This window comes from Oreochromis aureus, linkage group 3 (genome assembly GCF_013358895.1).
Source record: "Oreochromis aureus strain Israel breed Guangdong linkage group 3, ZZ_aureus, whole genome shotgun sequence".
In the NCBI taxonomy this organism is placed as follows: domain Eukaryota; kingdom Metazoa; phylum Chordata; class Actinopteri; order Cichliformes; family Cichlidae; genus Oreochromis; species Oreochromis aureus.
The window spans coordinates 74127228-74141555 of NC_052944.1; positions in this window are offsets into that span (position 1 = coordinate 74127228).

Below are 14328 nucleotides of genomic sequence, written 5' to 3' on the forward strand. Positions count from 1 at the left end.
TCATGGGAAACCTTTTAATTTGAAATCCATAGAGGAAGTTTGCAGTTATATGCTTCACTGTGTAACACAACTGTGTCTTTATCTGCATCATCAGTGTTACTTTACATATCCTTGGACCTTTTTAGCTGCTTCATAAAAAAGGCAATAAAATAGGCAATAAAAATAAAGTGAAATAAAATTCAAAATGACTGAACTGTGACGCTGAAACCAGCATGAGCAACCTTTAAGGTGGAATATTGAGTTAACATTAACTTTGCTGGTGTCGTGTTGATCAGCAGAGCACAGACTGTAAGCAGAAAGTAGTTTTTACTCCTGACTGTGATTATTAAATATCATCACTGTAGTCTGCTTCACTTTATATTACAAGTATTACATTCCGATCAGGAAGTCCACTGAACCCCACAGTCACAGACTCCACAGACTGTATCACAATTGTTCTGAAAATATATTTGAATAAAAGTAGTGTTTATCCCCAGTAGATTAAAAGAGACATTTTATTAAGAACAGCACGTGCTTAGTATGTTATGATCTGCTTGTACATGTTAGTATTTAAAGTCCAACATCTCCCTCTAGTGGCCATGGATGGTGTTAATGTAAAATGTGAATCGTAGTGTTTCTTTTTTCGGACTTTTCCCCTCAGCTTTTTGAACCAATGATGTCTGAGGCCTGCAACAGACATACGATGTAATGAGATTACTTGAAAACAGCAGTTACTTTTAATGATTATAGCTTATTGTGTGTGCTCATGTTTTCCTGGTTTCACATGTTTGTACAGCAGGATTCAATATCAAAGTATAAACAATGTAGAAATCTCAACTAGTTTTATGAAAATAAGGTATTACAGTTTGTTTATAGTTATGTTTTTTAAATAACAAAAAAAGTCAGTTACCCACCATTGTGTTTGAACCAATAGAAAGCTGGTGCTCAGAGGAAGAGGGCGGGCTTTACTTAATGTCAGTGACAGAAATGAGAAAAAGCTGAAATGAGTGAGAAGGACGATGAAGGAAACATCTGTGCTGTGTCTGCTCTGTAAGTAGAATCTCTGTGTTTGTTTGAATTCTTGTACTTTGACTGTCTGCTCTCCTGATAACTGATGATGGAGGAGAAGACATGAAAAACAAATCAGGCTGAATTCAAGTTCAAAACACCACGAGGACCAACTGCAGGTCTGAACTGACTCTTTATCTTTGCTCAGGAGTCGAGGAAACACAGCAGGCAGTGAAAAGATCAAATCATTCACTCATTATATCAACACAGCTGAAAGTTTAAAACTTGAAATTTTAACATGTTCATCATTTCAGTCACCTGTAACTGTCTTTAAAGTTTTGTGCTGCACATAGTGACCGTTATTCTCTGAGCTGTTTGTGGTTTAAACAGAAACTTAATTTCCTGTTTCTGGGGGAAAAGACAAAAAAAACTTTCAGGTGTTTCATCAGAGGGCTGCTGATGTTAAAAAGAGGAAGTTAAATGTCTAAAACCTCCATAAACAGGCCATGAATCTAAATCTGTTTAATTAAATATGATCTGTTTTAAAATATAATCAATAAATACTGACTGACACCTTCATGCTGCGTTCAGCTGAGCTTGAACCTGAACATCTGACCAATCAGTGACCTGTGGAGATACAAGACTCAGACTGTCTCATCATCATCACGTCATCATCATCATCATCATCATAATCATAATCATAATTGCAGTCTTTAGTAACAGGAGCGCAGTGATGACAGCCATGAGGAGTTCATGTAACCAGACACAGGTTCACAGACATGATTCAGCCTTAACTGAGCCGTTTTGAAATAATTAAATATAATTTAAAAGGTCTGTATTAGGTCTGTTTGGAAAATCAATAGTTTTGTAGATTTTATAGGACTTCAACAAATTATTTTAATTAAAGTTTTTAATTAAAATAATTTGAAAATATTGTTTGCAATCTCATTAAAAAATCAATATTATAGCAACATTCATGACTTCAAGCTCACCTTCAGGCCTGTGGGACTGAGTCAGGCTCTCAGACTCTTTAAATAGACTTTTATATAGTTTTTTTTAGTGATGGGTAGATGAGGCCTCGTGAAGCGTTTCAGCACATTCCCCAAACTGCATCGACACTGTGTCGACACAGTGTTGCTGTTTTGCTCCATACTGACACCTGCTGGACCTTAAATATCATTGCTGGGAACTTACTTGAGACTCACAACAGACACTGATTCAATGACCTAGTCATACTTGTACACTGTAAGGTATTTTACTTTCCATGGAATCATTTTATATCTTTTACATTTCAAATATTGTAGACATTATAAAATATATTGTGAATGACACTAAGTGAAAATTAAAATGAAAGTATTGTGAATGTAATATTACCCATTTGACTCAGAGTTTATTATAAAATTCTATTCAGAAAAATAAGTTTATCCAATGTTTTTGCATTTAGTCTATTGCATTTTTTTGACACCATTTCCCCAGCTTTGGAAAACTCACAGGCACAGATGAAGCTGGGGTACACAAAAACTGTAAAGTCAGGTGGAAAAGGTTCTGATAATATGTCTTCCTCATCCCCCAGTACGTTAAAGGATCCTCTGATCTTGGAATGTTTCTCTCCGACACTCTCCACAATACTAAGGGGTTGGCAGTCCTTTATAATAAAATTCAGGACTGCCTGGTCCAGAACAGTCTTCCTAGATGCTTGATTTCAAAATAATAAAACACATATTAATAAAAAAAAATATGATAAAGCTGTTCAGTGTCAGTATAGGCCGACCTGTGTTCATTCTCGGTGTGTTTGTCTCCTCATTTTCATGTTTGGCTCTGTAATGCCTAAACATTGAGGAGGTGCTTGTAAGAAAGCGCCACAGAACAGATGCAACATTTAACCTGCATAAAATGAAATAAATAATTTACACTTCAAGTCACATTGTTGTTTTTCCTGTTCTGATAGATTACACTGAAACAAAGACAGTCAAACTATTACCTTATTTGCAGTTAAAAGATCAAAATGATCCCACACAGCAGAAACATTTCTTTTTCTTTCGGGCTCCATTTTGTTATGGAGAGATGTGTATTTTTTTTTTTTTAATCTTTAGCGACAGTAATTTTGTGTTTTTTTGGTGGCGACTCATTCCGTTGACAGATGCGGATGCAGTACTTATTAAACACAGTTTGGCGCGTTGGCAATGAGCGATACAGCAGCTGTATCGATCACGTGACTTTTTCTTAAAGCGACGCACGCACCGATACAGGCTTCGCTCTGTGAGCTTGATACATGCGTCGGTGCGTCAGTGTTGCTGGACCCATCACTAGTTTTTTTTTATTTAATATTCAACACTGAACTGTAAATTATGTCTTTTTTTGAGAATCATTAAGTTCACTTCTGATTCTCTGTCTATACATGACCCCCAAGTCACTACAAGCTGTTCATTCTTTTTTTCCTGTCCCTCCCTCTTTCATTCACTTCTCATATGTACATGAGGATCTGCCCAGACTGGGAGCAGTCATCAGTCCCCTCTGAGGACTTCCCCACACTGCAACCTTAATTCATGCTCAAGCTCAATCTATCAGAAAGACCTAAAACGAGGATGTGTTCTCAGCAGGCTGAGCAGGTCTTCTTTGTGTGTTCTGTTTATCGAGCAGAGCAGAATGAGGGATGATGACATTTTATACATTTTCTACATCACCAAATAAACAAACGAACATTCCTGTTTGTCAGTTTTGGCCGGCGGTCATAGGTTCTGTCCAATAATATGACGCGAGACTGGAGTAAAATACATCCATGGATTGGCACTTTATTAAAGAAGGCACATGTTAACAGCACAAAAAACACTAAACAAAACGTCTTCCTTTTATACTCTACCTTTTCAGGTGAGCATCCGGAATAACCCAAGTATGGGGGTTAACTAATCAACATGAAAACATAACCCTCCACACAAACAAACATACAATAACATTAAAGCACATCACAACATATACATATTTCCAACACGTACTATAAACAAACCAATAACATAAGCTTCACCCATTACTATATAAATTAAACCCTCTTTAACCATACTCCCTAACCTGGCACACTGGCCTGCTCCAGGAGCTCTTAAGCAGGTGATTGAGCTGCTTTCACTCTTTTGCTCCACATCCTGCAAGATACAAGCTGTCATTTTAATCGTATGTCAAATAAACCTAATAAAGACTCCATAAGAACTAATGTGTTTTTCTTTATTATACTATTTTAAATTCCCCAATCCATCAATTAATCACTAACAATGCCAACAGTGTAATGGAACCCCTGGTCTCCATTACACTGTTACAAAGAGACTTAGTTTGTGTTTCATTATGTGCTTTTAAAGTACAGCTTAGAGAATTTAAACAACACTGAAAACATGCTGTCAATAAAATACTCAGTGAAAACTCTCAAAGACGATTTTAAACTGAATCACTGAACAGAAGCTGCTCCTGACAGTTTTAGTTTTTATTTCTAAGTTGTGTCTAAGAATCGATTCATTACTGATGCTCAGCAGAGAAACCCAAAGTTAACCAACTCGGCAGTGACGTCACTGGAATGTGGCGTTAAACACCTCGAACTACATCAATAAGTTGGTGGGTCTCCATCAGTTTTCCTCTGTTCATATCTGCACCATAAAGGATCCACATGTCATGTTACTTCCTGGTATATTTTGGACGTACTGAGTTTAACTAGAATGATTTTGTTAACATCAGTGTGTCTCTGCTGTTTGTCTGTCGTGGATTTGGCCTCTTCAGGTGAGCTCTCCTTCAGGTACTACTTTCTGTTTTAACTTACTGAACATTGCTCTCATTTCCTGTAAAATGGTCAGATGCCCCCAAGACAGTCTATCAATTATGTCCTTGAAGTGAACAAAAACGGTTAAACTGAAAGATACTGTTTTGTTCTCAGAAGGATAGATTAAAAAAAAAAACACCTTTTCTGCAGGTCATATAAGCTGTCTCGGGACTCTTGTGCTACGAGGCAGGGGTGCAGTCTGGTAAACAAAAAGCCCCTCTCCTCTCTTTTTACCCGGACCACCATGGATGAGATCACGAGGTAAAGGAAAAGTGTGGAGGAGACTTTATAAAGATAGCTCAGAGAATCTGACAGATTAATAAATCATGTGGGTGTGGCTTGGGGTGTTCAGGCTTGTTTTCCAGTTTGTTTGGTTGGTTTGTGCAGGTGTGAACACGGTAATCACACTCAGGTGTGACCACAACAACCGACGTGTGAAAAAACAAAACAAATCAGTTTACAAACTCTAACCAACTGACTTGCTGACTGCAGGGGCCATTACACTCCGCCCACTATGTCCCACCTTATCCTGATGAAGCTTCAGAGAAACTGTGACCTGAGGTTTGTTCATGCAGCTCAGAGCAGCAGAAACTGTGAAAGTTCTCCTTCAGTATAAAGGCTGTGATTTTAAAGAGAAAGAAACGTACAGCTATGAAATGACATCATCATAAAAACTGCAGCACAGCAACAAACAGGAGCACTGTGAGGTGAAACATGATGTTCAGTCATCTTAATATATTCTGATCTGTGTGCAGAAACAATCATGACAGCAGCAGCAAGTCAACTTTATTTATGAAGGACTTTAAGCTCTGAACATATAAATACGTCGTCAGGTTCTCAGACTCTGTGACTCCGTGGTGCATCTCACTATTCAAAGACACTTTTTTTTAATTTATTTATTTTTATTTTTAAGTTTTTGAAAACAACAGTGCAGCAAAAACAAACAGAAACAAACAAAGAAAAAACCACATACATGGAAAGAGTTACAAAAAGGAAGGAGAAAGGAAAAAGATATATATGACATATATGAGTATATCAGGGGCCCAAAAAGGATCTGGGAGAACCTAAATGTACCCCAGATTTAGACAATCGCACTATACAGTTTTCGGCAACGCTGAGATGTCCGACTCCTCCAAAGACCCCTGTTTTCCACTTTGCTGATCATTTATTATTATAATAATTTTATTATTATTGTTATTATTATTATTATCATCAGAAACTCAAAGACCTTAGATCCAACTGAAAACCTTTAGATCCTCCTGTTCTCTATTCAGACTGATCTCACCTGGCAAAGCTATTTTCTGGTGATTTGATTGTAAGTGGGAAGTACCTGCGCAGCATAGGTTACCATATGGAGGACCACAAGAGCCACGCGCATCGAAATAAAAAATTCTGTGCTTAATTTTAATAAACTGCATTTCAAAATCCTTTTTCGAATTCCACTTTAATAAAAACATTTTCGAATTGCACTTTAATAAACTGCATTTCAAAAACATTTTCGAATTCCACTTTAATAAACTGCATTTCAAAAACATTTTGAATTCCACTTTAATAAACTGCATTTCAAAAACCTTTTTTGAATTCCACTTTAATAAACTGCATTTCAAAAACCTTTTTCGAATTCCACTTTAATAAAAACATTTTCGAATTGCACTTTAATAAACTGCATTTCAAAAACCTTTTTCGAATTCCACTTTAATAAACTGCATTTCAAAAACCTTTTTCGAATTGCACTTTAATAAACTGCATTTCAAAATCCATTTCCCTTTCCTGTTCGCTCAAGGATTAACATGTGGATTAGCAGTTGGATTAACAACTTCATTTTAAAAATCCTGCTGCTATTCAAATTAGCCACACCGTGGGATGTAAGGAGCTCTCTGATTGGCTGGTCAGACACAGGCTGTCTGCCAGCCTGGATTTTTCTAGCTCATAGCTTCGCCCTGCTACGAAGCGTGTGTGCTTGTACAAAGGCCGTTCAGCGTCGGGATTTACACTCGGCTCGACACGGATATGTGAAGAATGAAGGGAGCCTGCAGCGAAACGGAGAGCTAACCTCTGACTGAGTGCCCGTTTACTCAGTCTGACCACCTGTTGAAGGTAACGTGCTAACATGGCTAACGCTAGCATCACCCCACGTAGCCCCGTTATTTTAAGGTCATTTTAGCTTATGAAAATTTTACGTCGCAGCTGTACGAGCTAGCTACGTGTTTTGTAAGCTGCTGTGCTCTTCACAAATAAAGCTGGAAGCAGCTCAGACTGTTAGAACCAGCACTGAGGCCTGTTACATTTATACAGTGTTAGAGCAATGGCTGCAACCTACAGCCTTTAAACTAGCGATTAAAATGCTGACAGTAAACTCGTCAGTCCAGGTGTTACCACATTACTTTGTGATACTTAGAGTTAAAACAACTGAGACAGGCTGATTAAAATAACAGCTGTCAGTTCTCTCATTCCTTATATCAAGACTGGAGATCACACTACTGATTTCAGTTCATTTAATATGTGAGTGCACAGATTCATTCTCAGCTAGACATAAATGATGATCAAAGGTTGTATATATGATGAATTCATCAAATCCCAGCCTCTAACACAGTGCGCTGAATCTTAGCTTTGAATGTCCAGTATATTCTAATCAGTGCAATTTAAGCATTCACTGAACCTACAGTATCTACACCTGTGTGGCACGTGTGGTAAAGATACAGATAATGAAGTTTAATTATTAATACAATATACATCATGAGAAACGAAAGCTGAAATTGATTCAGTTTAGTACTTTTCTCTGTATGTTCTGTGATTATAAAGGCCTTAAATTCTGTGATATATACTGTAAATGATTTTCACAGAGGTCTTAAAGTACTTAAATCACTGCTGATAGTCTGGTTGTTTATATTTTCATGTTTTTGTGTCTGTAGGGCTGTTTGATGACGATTTGGACTCCTCTGGGTGATGAGGACACACCCACATCTGTTCCATACTGCAGCCATGGATGGTGTTACAGCTCTGAGTCAGCTTTGGGCCATCAGATGCACACACTGGAAAACCAGCGCCTGTACTTCATGCAGGAGAGATGACCTCAGTGATGTAGGTTCATAAGCAAGTTCAAACATTTCTGGCCTCTTATCACTTAGATTTCTTAATCTTAAAAGTGAATGCATTTAAAGCAGGAACTGCACACCTAGCCATCAGAAGTTTGGCAGCATGAGTACTGTAAAGTTTTGTAGGGCCCTTGTTAAAAATTCCACAAGCACCACACCACATTTGTCATATACAGTTCCATTTTGTACAGTACATTGTTGAAATTATAAACTATATATTCTAGTTATCCACTTGTCAGTAATTTTTGAGTAAATGGATGTCACTGATAAATCAGTGGTGATTCACCTGCAAATGTTTTTAACAAACTTTGTTTTTTGTAGAATTCATCAGCAGCTGTGAAGAGATGTATTTGAATATCTTCTGGTTCCACTTTTCTTAACCTGGAAGCTGAGGATGGCTAATTCCTGACAAGGACACACACCTCAGCGCTTATCATGGGTGTTACATCCTCTGCGCAGCAATTCCAGAGAAAACGAGAGAGCAACGACCACACATTAAGACCAGACAGAAATCTGTCACTTTCTGGCAGCTGTGAAAACTTCCAATAAGAAAGTTTCTTAGAACAATGCTGGGTCATGTGTGATGTGTCATATGAGGATATTACATTTTGACTTAATTCTGCTCAATTAAGTGTTTTGTTCGTTGATCCAATATGGCAGCTTTTTATTGTGCTCCAAGTTAAAACTCATTGTCCTCATGAGCACAGCATCTAACAACTCTCCTTAAAAAAGTCGATTGACTTTAACTGGACACAATGGTTTCCAGTGGGAGATACATTCATCACTCATCCGTGACACTGGAGAAGTCACCTGAGTGAGTGATAAAGCAATTTTCCATGGAAAATCCAGAGGAACTAAACTTTGTTGTTGTTTCTTTGGGCTCAATTTCAGCTCTAGCAGCATCTCTCAGAAGAAAACCGTTTTGCAAATAATCAGATAAAAAGATTGTTGAACTAGGTGGTATTCTCTGGAGTTTAAGACCAAAACTGAACTCAAACAGTGAATTGACATTAGACTGGAATTCATAAGATGAATAGAAATACTGCTGAAGCTGAATGATTCATTCATGTATATATATGACTTTTTTTCCCCCCAATTCACCAGGTCTGTAAAGTTCAGTATGACTGTGGTACATGATACAAAAGAATAAATACAGAAGAATAAAAACTTTATGTGAATAACTTTACTCTTCTTAAAAATAACTCATAAAACAAGTAAAAGTACAAATGTGTACAAGTTAGAGACTTCCTCAGTAAGTTTACACTCTTTTGGAGTGATTTTAATTGTGTGTTAAAGAGAAAGAGATTAGGAGGTAAAGTAGAGGATGCAGAGTCAATCATCACTGAGGTCATCTCTCCTGCATGAAGTACAGGCGCTGGTTTTCCAGTGTGTGCATCTGATGGCCCAAAGCTGACTCAGAGCCGTAACACCATCCATGGCTGCAGTATGGAACAGATGTGGGTGTGTCCTCATCTCCCAGAGGAGTCCAAATCGTCATCAAACAGCCCTACAGACACAAAAACGTGAAAATATAAACAACCAGACTATCAGCAGTGATTTAAGTACTTTAAGACCTCTGTGAAAATCATTTACAGTATATATCACAGAATTTAAGGCCTTTATAATCACAGAACATACAGAGAAAAGTACTAAACTGAATCAATTTCAGCTTTCGTTTCTCATGATGTATATTGTATTAATAATTAAATTTCATTATCTGTATCTTTACCACACGTGCCACACAGGTGTAGATACTGTAGGTTCAGTGAATGCTTAAATTGCACTGATGAGAATATACTGGATATTCAAAGCTAAGATTCAGCGCACTGTGTTAGAGGCTGGGATTTGATGAATTCATCATATATACAACCTTTGATCATCATTTATGTTCAGTTGAGAATGAATCTGTGCACTCACATATTAAATGAACTGAAATTAGTAGTGTGATCTCCAGTCTTGATATAAGGAATGAGAGAACTGACAGCTGTTATTTTAATCAGCCTGTCTCAGTTGTTTTAACTCTAAGTATCACAAAGTAATGTGGTAACACCTGGACTGACGAGTTTACTGTCAGCATTGTAATCGCTAGTTTAAAGGCTGTAGGTTGCAGCCGTTGCTCTAACATTGTATAAATGTAACAGGCCTCAGTGCTGGTTCTAACAGTCTGAGCTGCTTCCAGCTTTATTTGTGAAGAGCACAGCAGCTTACAAAACACGTAGCTAGCTCGTACAGCTGCGACGTAAAACTTTCATACACTAAAATGACCTTAAAATAAGGAGCTACGTGTGGTGATGCTAGCGTTAGCCATGTTAGCACGTTACCTTAAACAGGTGGTCAGACTGTGAAAACAGGCACTCAGTCAGAGGTTAGCTCTCCGTTTCGCTGCAGGCTCCCTTCATTCTTCACATATCCGTGTCGAGCCGAGTGTAAATCCCGAGGCTGAACGGCCTTTGTACAAGCACACAGGCTTCGTAGCAGGGCGAAGCTACGAGCTAGAAAAATCCAGGCTGGCAGACAGCCTGTGTCTGACCAACCAATCAGAGAGCTCCTTACATCCCACGGTGTGGCTAATTTGAATAGCAGCAGGATTTTTAAAATGAAGTTGTTAATCCAACTGCTAATCCAAATGCTAATCCACATGTTAATCCCTGAGCGAACAGGAAAGGGAAATGGATTTTGAAATGCAGTTTATTAAAGTGGAATTCGAAAAAGGTTTTTGAAATGCAGTTTATTAAAGTGGAATTCGAAAATGTTTTTTGAAATGCAGTTTATTAAAGTGCAATTCGAAAATGTTTTTTGAAATGCAGTTTATTAAAGTGCAATTCGAAAATGTTTTTATTAAAGTGGAATTCGAAAAAGGATTTTGAAATGCAGTTTATTAAAGTGGAATTCGAAAAAGGTTTTTGAAATGCAGTTTATTAAAGTGCAATTCGAAAATGTTTTTTGAAATGAAGACTGAAAAGCATTTTAAAAATCAGTTTATTAAAATTAAGCACAGAATTTTTTATTTCGATGCGCGTGGCTCTTGTGGTCCTCCATATTACCATGGTAATGTACACAGGTAATAAGTCAACCACCTTCATAGTAAATAAAGCTCAGAGTTAACCTGCAAGGTATCTGAATAAGTCAAAATCCTGCCTCAAAGCAAAGACCTGTGACAAGAACTAGAACAAATCCAATTTTTCTCATTTTCTCTGAAATGTGCCAACTTGGCAGTGACGTCACTGAGTTGCGGCGTTAAACAGATCGAAAGTAGATCGATTAGTGGGCGTGTCTCCATCAGTTTTCCTCCGTTTATTCCTGCGCCATAAAGGATCCACAGGTTATGATTTTCACGGTATGTTTGGACCTACTGAGTTAAACTACAATGAATCTGTTCACATCAGCGTGTCTCTGCGTGTCTCTGCTGTTTGGCTGTTTCGTGGATTTGGCATCTTCAGGTGAGCTCTCCTTCTGGTACTACTTTCTGTTTCCCAAAAAGTTGATTCTGTTCACCTTGACGAAGTATTTTAAGTGGAGTGAAAATAATTGGCGGATGAATGAGCATGCATCAATATACTTTTTATTTTGACTTCATGGACAAGGACCTGAAACACTGCTCTCGTTTACTAGAATACTGTTAAATACCCCCGAGACCCAGTCTGTGTATTATGTCCTTGTAGTGAACAAAAACGGTTAAACTGAAACATACTCTTTCTTTTCTCTCAGGAGGATAGATAAAATAAATAAATAAAAATATGCAGCTCATGTACGCGATTTGGCTGGAGTGACGCGGCACTGCTCCTGGAATGGAGTTTTTGTCGAGGTGAATCAGGAGCTGGGTGTTGTGCCAAAAACTGATTTATAATCTTTCCGTGTGTGTGTGTTTTTTAACGTGTAATATCTTTACATATGTTTATAGACTTTAGTGAACAGGGTTTGCAAATGGGATATATGCACATATATGTATATTTGTTGCATGTCCTTGAGGCCAGATTACTCTTAAAAAGACATTTTTAGCACTGAGCAGCTCCTTCAGTGGGAGACTGCGGCACCCACGGTGTGGGACGGAGAGATTTCGCAGGTCTTTCCTCCCCACTGCTGTCAGACTCTACAATAAAGACTTTTGCAGCTGATCAAACACACAAACCCACACATGTGCAATAAGACTGCTATACGTGCAATTCTTCTTCTGACGAAGTTGTGTTTTTGTATTTTCCTACTCAGTTGTATATAGTATTTGTATTTCTATTTTATTCTATTGTATATATTATTCTATTCTATTTTATTCTATTGTATATAGTATTTTATTTTATTTTATTGTATTTTATTGCATTCCAGTGTTTTCTAATTTCTGCTACATAACTTTGCACTTTTGCTGTAACAAAACAAATTTCCCACCTGTGGGACTAATAAAGGCCATCTTATCTTATCTTATCTTATCTTTAATGTCAACGAGATTTGTTTTTTTTAACTGGATAAAGACAGGATATATAAAAGTCACTGCCAAAAACTGATTGCAGCATTTTACCGTGTGACAGGAATGTTGTTTTTGGCTCAAGTTGACTTGGTGTCATTCAGGAGGGAAACATTTGACATCTGTTTCACATATTCGAAACCAACAAGGTATTTATAGCAGTTTGGATACAAGCAATCAGCTTTTGGCACAACACCTATTCATAGAGGGAGAGGGTCGAGGAGAGGGAGAAGAGGAAGAGAGGATGGAAGTATGGTAGGAAGGAGCATCAAAGGAAGTTTGGAGTACAAATGTTCTGATGACGGGCGTGTAACTCTGAAAAGGATTGTCATAGAAGAGTTTAAATTTAGGCGAGGGGCAACTTAGTCCTATGGTTTTGTTTGTTGAGAGACATGAAAAGAAGTTTGGAGATGTAACATAAGCTAAAGTATTTAGAGATGGACAATTGTATAGAGCTGTTAAGGAAGAGCAGGAAAATAAAGTGTTAAATACTGATTATCTGCAAAAGACTGTGAGAGAGAGAGAGAGAAATATTGGGGGAGTTTAAAGTGATGTGGGGAGTAATCACAGAGGAAGATTTAGAAAAAAATAGCCCAAGTAGGGCTCAGCAAGATTAAGAGACTGATGAAAACAGTCAATAGGGAAAGAGTTGACAGTGTGTCTGTAATGCTGGAATTGCAATAACCGGTTCTTCCAGGGAGAGTTAGGGTGCCTGAGTTTTCCAGTAAGCTCGTATATCCCTCTTCCCCGCAGGTGTTATAAATGCCAGGTTTGGGCACATCACTGTGGTGTGGAAGGGGAAACAGAGGTGCCCACAGTGTGGGGGGTGAACAAAGTTATGATGAATGTGACAGTGTACAGGATAAATGTTGTAACTGTGGTGGTGACATACGGGGGATGTGCAGTTAGGAGGGCAGCTGTGGAAATAGAGCAGGTCACAGCAGTGCAAAACACAAGTTACGCAGAAGCTGCCTAGATAGTGAAAAAGGCAAAAGATGCGAAGAGATCAATTCAACAATTTTCAACAGCTGAGCGATGACAGATTGAATAAAACCATCCAGCAATCACAGTGGAGAAGATGACTTTGTTCATTGCATATGCAATAAATTGTACAGACCAGGTAAAACACAAAACAGAGAAGATTATAATTGTGAAGGGGGCAGAGAATTTTTTGGGTATAAAGATTTTATCCTGAGAGCAGTGTGATGCCGCAGTTAAATTCTAAAATAAAGCTTTTAAAATACTAAAAAGAAATCAGAATTAACAGAATCTTGTTCAATATAAAAAAAAAAAATCACAAGCTAATGTAAAAAGAACCATTAACAATGCAAAGAGGGACAGTTGTTGGGGATTTTGTAATTCTGTGGGGAGAGAGACAGACATTTTGTAGGAAACTGGTCAATGATCAGAAGGATGAAAGGCATTAGAAGGAAATATAGTCACCAGTATTAAATGACGGGGAAGTTATAGCAGTCAAAGAAGAAAAGGCAGCTCAAGTAATATTAGTGAAGAAGGTCAAAGGGAAAGAGAAATTACACTTGCAGAGAATAGAGAGATACTGCAGCAAGTTGACGACACAAATGATTCATTGAATATGATATTTACAAAGACAGAATTGAACCGGTCAGTTAGGAAATTTAACCTTTCAGCACCTGGAAAGGATCAGATTTGTTACACAATAAGTCACTTGAGAGACTCGGCTAAAGATTAGAACTGTTTAATAGAGTTTGGGAGGGATGTTGCCACAAAGCAGGAAGGAGGCAGTGATAATACTGACACGTAAACCAGAGAAGGATGATACAAAGCCAGACAACAACAGACCAATAGCTTTAACACCCAACATCTGCAAAATAATGGAGAGAATGAGAAATCAAACACTAGTCTTCTATGTAGAAAATAAAAGATATGTATCAGAGTGGTTTTAGAAGAGGGTACAAGGGATCCAGCTTTATGTTTAGAACATGAGATAAGGAAGGCACAAGTGAACAAAT